The following is a 14,580-nucleotide window of genomic DNA, read 5'->3' as shown; positions in this document are numbered from 1 at the left end:
GCCAAGATATGGAAGTAACCTAAGTTCCCACCTATAAATGAATAGGTAAAGAAGATGTGGTATATTTATATATATACAATAGGATATTAGTCAGCCATTAAAAAGAATGAAATATGGAAAAAGAACTAAAGAAATTAGAAAATGGTATATCTTAAAATTAGAATATCAATAAAGAGATAAATAATTATAAAGAGGGACCAAACAAATTCTGAAGCTAAAAATTGCAATAACTAAAATGAAAAATTCACTATAGAGTATCAGCAGCAGATCTGAACAGGCAGAAAAATCAGCAAACTTGAAGGTAGGAAATGGGAATCATCAAATCTGAGGAGCAGAAAGAAAACAACATGAAGAGAAGTAAGCAGAGCATAAGGTACTTATAAGACATTATTAAATAGACCAACATATGCATTATAGGAGTCCCAGAAGTGAGAAAGGGGCAGAAGGATTATTTGAAGAAATAATGGCTAAGATTCACATTTCTCTAATAATTAGCAATGTTGAGCAGCTTTTCATGGGCCTTCTGGCCGTCTGTATATCTTCTTTGGAGAAATGTCAATTTGGATCTTCTGCCCATTTTTTGATTCAGTTGGTTTTCATTTTTTATTACTGAGCTACTTGAGCTGTTTGTATATTTTGGAGATTAATCCCTTGTGAGTCACATTGTTTGCAAATATTTTCTCCCATTCTGTGGGTTGTCTTTTTGTTTTGTTTATGGTTTCTGTTGCTGTGCAAAAGCTTTTAAGTTTCATTATGTCTCATTTGTTTATTTTTGTTTTTATTTTCATTACTCTAGGGGCTGGATCAAAACTACAATGAGGTATCGCATCACACAGGTCAGAATGGCCATCATCAAAAAGTCTACAAACAATAAATGCTGGAAAGGGTGTGGAGAAAAGGGAACCCTCCTACACTGTTGGAGGTACAGCCACTATGGAGAACAGTATGGAGGTTCCTTACAAAAACTAAAAATAGAACTACCATATGATCCAGCAATCCCACTCCTGGGCATATATCCAGAGAAAACCATACTTTGAAAAGATACATGCACCCCAATGTTCATTGCAGTACTATTTACAATAGCCAAGACAGGGAAGCAACCTAAATGTCCATCAACAGAGGAATGGATAAAGAAGATGTGGTACATGTATACAATGGGATATGACTCAGACATAAAGAAGAGTAAAATAATCCCATTTGCAGCAAGATGGATGGATCAAGCGGTGATCATACTGAGTAAAGTAAGTCAGACAGAGAAAGACAAATACCATATGATATCACTTATATGTGGAATGTAAAAGAAGGATACAAATGAACTTATTTTAAAAACTGAAACAGATTTCACAGTCTTCAAAAACAAACATTTGGGACTTCCCTGGTGGCACAGTGGGAACTTTTCAGTGTAGTGATCTAGCATAGGGTTCAGCAAACTGTTTATATAAAGGGCCAGAATTGTTGCGCCATGCAGTCTCTGCCAAAACTACTCAACTCCAGTGTCATAGTGGAAAAGCAGGCATAGACAATACACAAACAAATGTACAAGGTTATGTTCCAATAAAAGTTTATTATCAAAATCGGGACATGGGCCAAAGTCATTTCTGATTGTTCTGATTTGCCAAACTATTCTTGATCTAACATTTCTGTTTTTATATACATTCCCATTATTTAAAACGTTTTGATGTCATTTAAAAAGGTGCTTAATTTCATCTTATAATTGCTATTGTTATATAGAAACACAATTTAAATTATTGAAACCGTATCCCATGACTTCCTACAAGCATTTATTATATCTCCTAGTTTTTGCCAATTCTTACCAGTTTCAATGTTTACAATGATGTCATCTAAAAATAAAATTGGGGCTTCTCTGGTGGCGCAGTGGTTAAGAATCCACCTGCCAACGCAGGGGACACAGGTTCAAGCCCTGCTCCGGGAAGATCCCACATGCCGTGGGGCAACTAAGCCCGAGTGCCACAATTACTGAGCCTGTGCTCTAGAGCCCATGAGCCACCACTACTGAAGCACGTGCCACAACTACTGAAGCCTGCGCACCTAGAGCCTGTGCTCCACAACAAGACAAGCCACCGCAATGAGAAGCCTGTGCACCACAACGAAGAGTAGCCCCTGCTCGCCACAACTAGAGAAAGCCCGTGTGCAGCAACAAAGACCCAATGCAGCCAAAAATAAATAAATAAAATAAATATATTTTTAAAAAATTAAATAAATAAATAAAAATAACATTGTTGCTTAGTCCTTTCTAATACTTATGCATTTTATTTCCTCTTGAATTATTGAAATAGCTAGAATTTTCAGAACTATTATGAAACAGTAGTTATAAGACTAGCCATACTTGTCTTGCTACCAGTCTAAATGAAGAATGGGAAGTTTGGTTCAAGATGGCGTAGTAGAAGGACATCCGCTCACTCCCTCTTGTGAGAGCACCAGAATCACAGCTAACTGCTGAACAATCATCAAGAGGAAGAAAATGCAACACATGAAAAAAGATACCCCACATCCAAAGACAAGGGAGAAGCCGTAATGAGAGGGTAGGAGGGGTGCAATCATGATAAAAATTAAATCCTATAACCGCTGGGTGGGTGACTCACAAACTGGAGAACAATTATACCACAGAAGTCCACCCACTGGAGTGAAGGTTCTAAGACCCAAGTCAGGCTTCCCAACCTGGGGGTCCAGCAACAGGAGGAAGAATCCCCAGAGAATCAGACTTTGAAGGCCAGCGAGATTTGATTGCAGGACTTCGACAGGACTGGGGGAAACAGAGACTCCACTCTTGGAGGGCACACACAAAATAGTATGCACACCAGAACCGAGGGGAAAGGAGCAGTGACCCCATAGGACACCGAACCAGAATCACCTGCTAGTGCTGGAGGGTCTCCTGCAGAGGCAGTGTGTGAATGTGGCTCATGGTGGGGACAAGGATACTGGTGGAAGAAATTCTGGGAAGTACTCATTAGCATGAGCCCTCCCAGAGTCTGCCATCAGCTCCATTAAAGAGCCTGTAGCCTCCAGTGCTGAGTCGGCTCAGGTCAAACAACCAACAGGGAGGAAAATCAGCCCCACCCATCAGCAGACAAGCAGATTAAAGTTTTACTGAGCTCTGCCGACCAGAGCAACACCCAGCTCTACCCACCACTAGTCCTTCCCATCAGAAAGCTTGCACAAGCCTCTTAGATAGGCTCACCCACCAGAGAGCAGACAGCAGAAGCAAGAAGAACTACAATTCTGCAGCCGCCAGAACAGAAACCACAATCACAGAAAGATGTACAAAAAGAAAAGGGAGAGGACTCTGTCCCAGATGAAGGAACAATATAAAACCACAGGAAAACAATTAAATGAAAAACAATTAAATTCTTTTTTTCCAGAAAAAGAATTCAGAATAATGATAGTGAAGGTGATCAAGGACCTCGAAAAAGGAATGGAGGTAAAGATTGAGAGGATGCAAGAAATATTTAACAAAGACCTAGAAGTAGAGAAGAAACAAACAGAGAAGAACAATACAATAACTGAAATGAAAACACACTAGAAGGAATCAATAGCAGAATAACTGAGGCAGAAGAACGGATAAGTGACCTGGAAGACAGAATGGTGGAAATCACTGCCGTGGAACAGAATAAAGAAAAAAAATGAAAATAATTTTAGACAGCCTAAAGGACTTCTGAGACAACATTGAACACACCAACATTTGCATTATAGTGGTCCCAGGAGGACAGGAGAAAGAGAAAGGACCCAAGAAGAGATTATAGTCAGAAACTTTCCAAACATGGGAAAGGAAATAGCCACCCAAGTCCAGGATGCACAGAGAGTCCCAGGCAGGATAAACTCTATGAGAAACATGACGTAACACATAACAATCAAATTGACAAAAATTAAAGACAAAGAAAAATTATTAAAAGCAACAAGGGAAAAATGACGAATAACATACAAGGGAACGCCCATAAGGTTAACAGCTGATTTCTCAGCAGGAACTCTACAAGCCAGAAGGGAGTGGCACGATATATTTAAAGTGATGAAAGGGAAGAACCTACAACCAAGATTACTCTACCCGGCAAGGATCTCATTCAGATTCAACAGAGAAATCAAAAACTTTACAGGTAAGCAAAAGCTAAGAGAATTCAGCACCACAAAACCAGTCCTAAAACAAATGCTAAAGGAACTTATCTAAGTGGGAAACACAAGAGAAGAAAAGGACCTACAGAAACAAACCCAAAAAATTGAGAAAAAGGTACTAGGGACATACATATTGATAATTACCTTAAATATGAATGGATTAAATGTTCCAACTATAAAATACAGGCTCACTGAATGGATACAAAAACAAAACCCATATATATGCTGTCTAAACTATAACCACTTCAGACCTAGGGACACATACAGACTGAAAGTGAGGAGATGGCAAAAGATATTCCATGCAAATGGAAATCAAAAGAAGCTGGAATAGCAATAGTCATATCAGATAAAATAGACTTTAAAATAAAGAATGTAGGGCTTCCCTGGTGGCGCAGTGGTTGAGAGTCCACTTGCCAATGCAGGGGACACGGCTTCGTGCACCAGTTTGGGAGGATCCCACATGTCATGGAGCGGCTGGGCCCATGAGCCATGGCTGCTAGGCCTACGCGTCTGGAGCCTGTGCTCCGCAATGGGAGAGGCCACAACAGTGACAGGCCTGCGTACCGCAAAAAAAAAAAAAAAAAAGAATGTAACAAGACACAAGGAAGGACACATAAGGATCAAAGGATCAATCCAAGGAGAAGATGTAACAATTAGAAATATATATGCACCCCACATTGGAACACCTCAATACATAAGACAAATGCTAACAGCTATAAAAGAGGAAATCGACAGTAACACAATAATAGTGGCAGACTTTAACACCTCACTTACTCCAATGGACAGATCATCTAGACATAAAATGAATAAGGAAACACAAACTTTAAATGACACAATAGACCAGATGGATTTAACTGATATTTATAGGACATTCCATCTGAAAACAGCAGATTATATTTTCTTCTCAAGTGCATGCAGAACATTCTCCAGGATAGATCACATCTTGGGTCACAGATCAAGCCTCAGTAAATTTAAGAGAATTGAAATCATATCAAGCATCTTTTCTGACCACAACACTGTGAGATTAGAAATAAATTACAGTGGAAAATGAACAACACGAACACACAGAGGCTAAACAACATGTTACTAAATAACCAAGACATCACTGAAGAAATCCAAAACTACCTAGAGACAAATGACAATGAAAACATGAGCATCCAAAACCTATGGGATGTAGCAAAAGCAGTTCTAAGAGGGAACTTTATAGCAATACAATCCTACCTCAAGAAACAAGAAAAATCTCAAATAAACAGTCTAACCTTACACCTAAAGGAACTAGAGAAAGAAGAACAAACAAAACCTAAATTTAGTAGAAGGAAAGAAATCATAAAGATCAGAGCAGAAATAAATGAAATAGAAACAGAGAAAACAATAGGAAATTTCAATAAAACTAAAAGTTGGCTCTTTGAGAAGATAAACAAAATTGACTAACATTTATACAGACTCATCAAGTGAAAGAGGGAGAGGACTCAAATCAATAAAATTAGAAATGAAAAAGAAGTTACAACAGACACCACAGAAATACAAAGCACCATGAGAGACTACTACAAGCACCTATATGCCAATAAAATGGACAACTTGGAAGAAATGGGCAAATTCTTAGAAAGGTATAACCTTCTAAGACTGAACAAGGAAGAAATAGAAAATATGAACAGACCAATCAGAAGTAACAAAATTGAAACTGTGATAAAAATCTTCCGACAAACAAAAGTCCAGGACCAAGTGGCTTCACATGTGAATTCTATCAAATATCTAGAGAAGAGCTCACACTCAAAACTCATTCTATGAAGCCACCATCACCCTGATACCAAAACTAGACAAAAATACTACAAAAAAAGAAAATTACAGACCAATATCACTGATGAATATATGCAAAAATCCTCAACAAAATACTATCAAACAGAATACAACAACATATTAGAAGGATCCGAAACCATGATCAAGTGGGATTTATCCCAGGGATGCAAGGATTCTTCAATATATGCAAATCAATCAATGTGATATACCATATTAACAAATTGAAGAATAAAAATCATATGATCATCTCAATAGATGCAGAAATAGCTTTTGACAAAATTCAACACTCATTTATGATAAAAACTCTCTAGAAACTTGGGAAAGAGGGAACCTACGTCAACATAATATAGGTCACATACAACAAAAGCACAACAAACATCATTCTCAACGGTGAAAAACTGAAAGTATTTCCTCTAAATCAGGAAGAAGACAAGGTTGCCCACTCTAACCACTATTATTTAACATAGTTCTGGAAGTCCTAGCCACAGCAATCAGAGAAGAAAAAGCAATAAAAGTAATACAAATTGGACAAGAAGAAGTAAAACTGTCACAGTTTGCAGATGACATGATACTATACATAGATAATCCAAAAATGCTACCAGAAAACTACTGGAGCTAATCAAAGAATTTGGTAAAGTTTCAGGATACAAAATTAATGCACAGAAATCTCTTGCATTCCTATACACTAACAATGAAAGATCAGAAAGAGAAATGACGGAAACAATCCCATTCCCCATTGCAACATAAAGAATGAACCACCTAGGAACAAACCTACCTAAGGAGGTAAAGACCTGTCCTCAGAAAATTATAAGGCACTGATTAAAGAAATCAAATATGGCACAAACAGATGGAGAGATACACCATGTTCTTGGATTGGAAGAATCAGTACTGTGAAAATGACTATACTACCCAAAGCAATTCAGAGATTCAATGCAATCCCTATCAAATTACCAATGGCATTTTTTCACAGAACTAGAACAGAAAAATCTTAAAATTTGTATAGAGACACAAAAGACCCCGAATAGCCAAAGCAATCTTGAGAAAAAAAAATAGAGCTGGAGGAATCAGGCTCCCTGACTTCGGACTATACTACAAAGCTACAGTAATCAAGACAATATTGTACTGGCACAAAAACAGAAACATAGATCAATGGAACGGGATAGAAAGCCCAGAGATAAACCCACATGCCTGTGATCAACTAATCTATGAAAATGGAGGCAAGGATAAATAATGGAGAAAAGACTGTCTCTTCAATAAATGGTGCTGAGAAAGCTGGACAGGTACATTTAAAAGAATGAAATTAGAACACTTCTTAACACCATACACAAAAATAAACTCAAAATGGATTGAAGACCTAAATATAAGACCAGACACTATAACACTCTTAGAGGAAAAGATAGGAAGAACACTCTTTTTTTTTTTTTTTTTTTTCCGGTACGCGGGCCTCTCACTATTGTGGCCTCTCCCGCCGTGGAGCACCGGCTCCAGACGCGCAGGCCCAGCGGCCGTGGCTCACGGGCCCAGCCGCTCCGCGGCATGTGGGATCCTCCCGGACCGGGGCACGAACCCGCGTCCCCTGCATCGGCAGGTGGACTCTCAACCACTGCGCCACCAGGGAAGCCCTGGAAGAACACTCTTTGACATAAATCACAGCAAGATCTTTTTTGACCCACTTCCTAGAGAAATGGAGATAAAAAAAAAAAAAAAACAGTGGTTCCTAATGAAACTTAAAAGCCTTTGCACAGCAAAGGAAACCATAAACAAGATGAAAAGACAACCCTCTGAATGGGAGAAAATGTTTGCAAACGAAGCAACTGACAAAAGACTAATCTCCAAAATATACAAGCAGCTCATGCAGGTCAATATCAAAAAAACAAACAACCCAATCCGAAAATGGGAAGATGATCTAAATAGACATTTCTCCAAAGAAGATATACACATTGCCAACAAATGCATGAAAGGATGCTCAACATCACTAATCATCAGAGAAATGCAAATCAAAACTACATTGAGGTATCACCTCACACTGGTCAGAATGCCCATCATCAAAAAATCTACAAACAATAAATGCTGGAGACGGTGTGGAGAAAAGGGAACCCTCTTGCACTGTTGGTGGGAATGTAAATTGATACAGCCACTATGGAGAACAGTATGGAGGTTCCTTAAAAAACTAAAAATAGAACTACCATATGACTGAGCAATTCCACTACTGGGCATATACCCAGAGAAAACCATAACTCAGAAAGAGTCATGTACCACAATGTTCATTGAAGCTCTATTTACAATAGCCAGGACATGGAAGCAACCTAAGTGTCCATCAACAGATGAATGGATAAAGAAGATGTGGCCCATATATACAATGGAATCTTACTCAGACATAAAAAAGTGTGAAATAATTCCATTTACAGCAAGATGGATGGATCAATCGGTGATCATACTGGTTAAAGTAAGTCAGACAGAGAAAGACAAATATAATATGATATCTCTTATATGTGGAATCTAAAATAAGTTTACAAATGAACTTATTTGAAAAACTGAGACAGATTCACAGACTTCAAAAACAAGCTTATTGGACTTCTGTGGTGGAGCAGAGTTAAGTATCCACCTGCCAATGCTGGGGACACGGGTTTGAGCCCTGGTCTGGGAAGATCCCTCATGCTGCAGAGCAAAAACCCGTGCACCATAACTACTCATCCTGCACTCTAGAGCCCGCGAGTCATAGCTACTGAGCCCACATGCCACAACTACTGAAGTCCACACACCTAGAGCCCATGCTCCACAACAAGAGAAGCCACCATAATGAGAAGCATATCCACTGCTACGAACAGTAGCCTCCGCTCACTGCAAATAGAGAAAGCCGGTGCACAGCAATGAAGACCTGACATAGCCAAAAATAAAGAAAGAAAGAAATAAAATTTAAAAATTAAAAAAAAAAAAACTTATGGTTACCAAGGGGGAAAGGTGGGGCGAGGGATAAATTAGGAGTTTGGGATTAAGATATACACACTAATATGTATAAAATAGATAATCAACAAGGACTTACTGTATAGCACAGGGAACTCTTCTCAATACTGTGTAATATATTGGTGAAGAATCAGAAAAAGAATGTATATATATATATATATATATATATATATATATATATATATAAATCAATCACTTTGCTGTACACCTGAAACTAACAGAACATTGTAAATCAATTATACTCCAATATAAAATAAATTTTTTAAAAAAAGAAATAAAAGAAATAATGGCCAAAAAACTTTCCCAATTTGATGAATTACATGAATCTACAAATCCAACAAACTATGTAACTACATTTTGTGTAAACCCAGAGACCCACACTGAGACACATTATAATCAAACTATCTAAATCCATGGAGAAAGAGAGCATCTTGGAGGCAGCAAGAGAAAAATGACTCATCAGACAGAAGGTAACTGCAATAAAATTATCAGCAAATTTCTAAGCAGAAATTTTGGAGGCCAAAAGGTGGTGGAGTATATTTAAACTGCCAAATAAAGAAACCTGTGAACCAAAAACTCTAAGTCTGGCAAAACTGTCCTGCAAAAGTGAAGGAGAAATTACAACATTTCCAGATAGACAAAAGCTGAGGATGTTCATTACTATCAAACCTACCCTACAAGAAATCCTACAGGGAGTTTTTCAGGTTGAAATGAAAGGCTGATAGTAACTCAGAGCCATATGAAGACTTAAAGACCTTCAGCAAAGGTAAACCCACGGGAAAATGTAAAAGCCAGTATTTTTGTAATTTTTATTCATAACTCCACTTTTTATTTTCTATGGAATTTAAAATATGCAATTTTTGGCATCAATAATACAAGAGGAAAGGTGATGTACAGTGTAATGTTTGTATGCAATTGAACTCACATTGGTTTCAATGTATGATAGGTTGTTATAAGATGTTATATGCTGCTTCATGGTAACCACCAAGAAAATACATGTATAGAATATAAACAAAATGAAATAAGGGAACCAAAATGTTTTATTACCAAAAAATCAACTAAATACAAAAGAAGAAAGTGATGGAGGAAGTGAGGGACAGGAAAGTTATAAAACATATGAAAAATAAATAGCAAATGACAGAAATAAGTCATTAGCAATTACTTTAAATGTAGAGAGATTTAACTCTCCAAGGCAGAGATCAGCAGAATAGATCTTTAAAAAACAGGATCCAACTCTATGTTCCCTGCAAGAAACTCCCTTTAGGTCTACAGATACGCATAGCTTGAAAGTGAAAGAATGGAAAAATATATTCCTGGCAAACAGTAACCAAAGGAGAGCAGATGTGGTATATTTATATCAGACAACATAAACTTTAAGTCAAAAAAGTTACAAGAGAAAAGGAAGGACCTATATACAGATAACATGGTCAATTTACCAAGAAGTTATAGCAATTATAAACATATAAGAACCAAATATCATTCCCAAAATGTATGAAGCAAATACTGACACAAGTGAAGGTAGAAATAGATGGATCTGCAATAATAGTTGGAAACTTGAATATCTCACTCCCAATAATGTATACAACTAGATTTAAGATCAATAAGGAAATAGAGGACCATAAATCAACTGGAACAGACATATACAGAACATTCCATCCAACAACAGAAGAATACACATTCTTCTCGAGTGCACATGGAACATTCTCTAGTATAGACTATATGTTAGGCCATAAAACAAGTCTAATTAAATTTTTAAAGTATGAAATCATACAAACAATCTTTTAAAATCACAGTGGAATGAAGCTAGAGTTAGAAATTTTTATAGAAGTTGGAAAATCCACAGATATGTGGAAATTAAGCAACATTTTCTTAACACACATAAAGGTTAAGATTGTAAATTTAATGTTATTATATTTTATTACAATTTTAAATAGTAATTTTTTAAATTGGAGAGGTAGAACATTGAGGGAATTATGCTAAGTGAAATAAGTCAGACAGAGAAAGACAAATACCATATGATCTTATTTATATGTGGAACTTAAAACAACATCAACAAACCAAGCTCATAGATACAGGGAACAGATTGGTGCTTTCCAGAGCTGGGGTGGGTAGGGGGTGGGAGAAGTGGTTGAAGGGAGTCAAAAGATACAAACTTTCAGTTATAAAATAATTTAAGTCATTGGGATATAATGTACAGTATGGTAACTATGTTTAATAATACTGTATTCCATATTTTAAAGGTGCTAGAAGAGTAGATTCTAAAAGTTATCACAAGAAAAAATGTAACTATGTTTGGTGATGGATGTTAACTAGACTTATTGCAGGGATTATTTCACAATATGTACAAATATTAAGTCTTTGTGTTGTATACCTGGAAACTCATATAAAGTTATATATCAATTATACCTCGATTTAAAAATGAAGAGACAGAGAATCACAGCTTACTGGATCAGAAACCTCCATGAGAACCAGTACTGGTGTAGGAAAATCTTAACTGTAATTGACAAAGTCCTGGAGGCTCAGTGTGGACAATTTTGAGAGCTAAAAACTCCACAATGGCCCGGACATAGAGGGAACTCATATTTTTGTGAGTTTGGGCTCCAGGGGAGCAACCAAGTTCTCACAATGAAGATCAGGGGAAAAAATATCCCTTCTTGCTTCCAGTAGGGAGAGGGTAAAAGTGAGCATTTTGAAATATGCCCAGAGCTTTCCTTAACAAGTTGTACCCTCAAGGTACCAGAGCATAACTAATCGGTGTTTTACCAGACCCTATTCAACCTATGGAAAGGGAAATGCCCTATTCTAACCCTCCCTGGTCTTCCTGTCTCACAGAAAGGGAAAAAAACAAAACAAAACAAAACAAAACTAGAGGCACTTGCGAAGGTCACAGCCCAGGGGCACAGATTCAGTAGAATATTGAGATTGAATCATAGGACCATAGAATGCTTCCCCTCTCCCCACAGTTAACAAATCACATCAATAGATCTCCTCCGTAATAACAGGGGAGTATTACTGTAAAAACTGCATGTCTCAGATATTATTTAATAAGTCTCTAAGGAAACAAAAAGTATCAGAGACACAAACAAGGACAGAGGAAATTTAAGCCTCTGATATAGCTACAGATACAGCAAACAATAAACATAACCTAACATCTAGCCAGATAAACATAAAACCTGACTAAAGGCCTATTTCCCTCAGCTTTTTTTTTTTACCCAGTACATATTGTCCATATTTCAACAAAAAGTTGCAAGGCATACTAAAAGATCAAAAACACAGTTGGAAGGGACAGAACAAGCATCAAAATCAGACTCAGATACAGCAGAGATGTTAGTATAATCAGACCAGGAATTTAAAACAACTATGATTAATATACCTAGGGCTCTAATGAAAAAGATGGACAACATACAGGAACAGATGGTAAGGTAAGAAGAGAAATGGAAACTTAAATAATTAAAATCAAATGTGAGCAATCAATAACACTGTAACAGCAAAGAATGCCTTTCATGGGCTCATCAATAGACTGGAAATAGCTGAGGAAAGAATAAGTGAGCTTGAGAAACAGAGGGATAGAGAAAAGATAAACTATGCTAAAACTAATAAAAAGAAATGTTATGTAGCTATGTTAATTTCAGACAAAATAGACTGCCAAGTAGGGAAAATTATCAAGGATAAAAAAGAATATTAAATAATGATTAAGGGGCAAATTCTCTAAAAACACATAAAAGGTTTTTTAAATCTGTACATGCCTAATAAGAGATACCTCAAATATATGAGGTAAAACTGAATTGCAAGGAGAAATAGATAAATCCACTATTATAGTTGGAGACTTCAATTTTCCACTGAGTAATCGACAGATCCAGCAGGCAGAAAGTCAGTAAGACATAGTTGAATTGACCAGCATCATCATTAATTGGATCTAATTGACATGTATATAATACTTTACCCAACAACAGCAGAATACACGTTATTCTCAAACTCACACGGAACATTCACCAAGAGATTCTGGGCCTTACAGCATACTTTAACAAATTTAAAAGGATAGAAATCATACAGTGAATGCACTGAGACCACAATGGAATTAGACTACAAATCAGGAAGAGAAGGACAGTAAGAAAATCCTCAAATACTTGGAGATTAAATAACACGTGTATCAAAGCAGTCTAAGTAGAAACTTTAAAATATTTTGAGCTAAATTAAAATGAAAATACAACTTATCAAATTTGTGGGATGCAGCAAAGACAGGACTTAGAGGGATATTTGTACCAGTAAATGCATATATTAAAAAAGAAAGATCTAAAATAAATAATCTAAGCTTTCACCTTAAGAAACCAGAAAAAGAAGAACAAATTAAATCCAAAGTAAGTAGAAGAAAAGAAATTTTAAAATTAGAACAGAAATCTATGAAACTGAGAACAGGAAATCAATAGAGAAAATCAACAAAACCAAAAGTTGGATCTTTGAAAACATCAATAAAATATATAAAACTCCAGCTAGGTTAACTATGAAAAACGGAGGTAAGATCCAAATTATTAATACCAATAATGAGCAAGGGGTCATCACAACTGATTTCATGGACATTAATACTATAATAAAGGAATATTATGAAAAACTGTATGCCCACAAATCTGACATCCCAGATGAAACAGACTAATTCTTTGAGAGACATAATCTACCAAAACTCACACAAGAAGAGATAGATAATCTGAATATATATGTATATGTTTATATACATATATATATACATTAGTATGTTATACATATAACATACTTGCATATATACATATATGTATATAATATAAAATACTTTAAAAATATATGTAATTAAATCAATAATCTTCAAAACAGAAAGCATCAGACTCAAATGCTTTCACTGGTAAATGCTACCAAATTTTCAAGAAAAATTTGTAGCAATTCTTGACAATGTCATCCAAAAAATAGAAGTGCAGGAAATACCACCTAACTTATTCCGTGGAGCCAGGATTACCCTAATATCAAAATCAGACAAAGACACTACAAGAAAGGAAAATTACAGACCAATATTTATCATAATGTAAAAATTCTCAACAAAATATTAGCAAATCAAATCCAACAATGCATAAAAAGAATAATATACCATGACCAAGTGGGATTTATTAAAAGCATGCAAGGCTAGTTCAAAATTAGAAAATCAATTAATGTCCCCTATCATCACATCAATAGGCTAAGGAAGAAAAATCATTTACTATCAATAAATGCATAAAATGCATTTGACAAAATCATTTTAATCTAAAAATAGTGACAGGGATAGAAATAAAAGTAGATTAGAGATAGAGATAGAGATAGAGATAGAAAGAGATTTATTATAATTGTCTCATGTGATTATGGAGTCTGTGAACCCCCACGACCTGCTGTCTGTGGCCCAGAGACCCACAAAAGCCAGTGGTGTGGTTCAATGCCTGAGAACCTGAGAGTCAATGGTGTAGATTCCAGTCTGAGTCTGAAGGTCTAAGAACCAGGAGCATGGAGGGCAGGAGAAGATTGATGTCCCAGCCATGCAGTCAGGCAGAGAGGGAGTGAATCCTCCCTTGCACCGCCTTTTTGTTATATTAAGGCCCTTAACAGATGGCATGACCCTCACCCACACTGGGGAGGGCAATCCACTACACTCAGTCTACTGATTCAAATGTTAATTTCTTCCAGAAACATCCTCATTGA

Source organism: Phocoena phocoena, chromosome X (assembly GCF_963924675.1).
Source record: "Phocoena phocoena chromosome X, mPhoPho1.1, whole genome shotgun sequence".
Classification (NCBI taxonomy): Eukaryota; Metazoa; Chordata; class Mammalia; order Artiodactyla; family Phocoenidae; genus Phocoena; species Phocoena phocoena.
Note: the sequence above shows the minus strand (reverse complement) of the source record.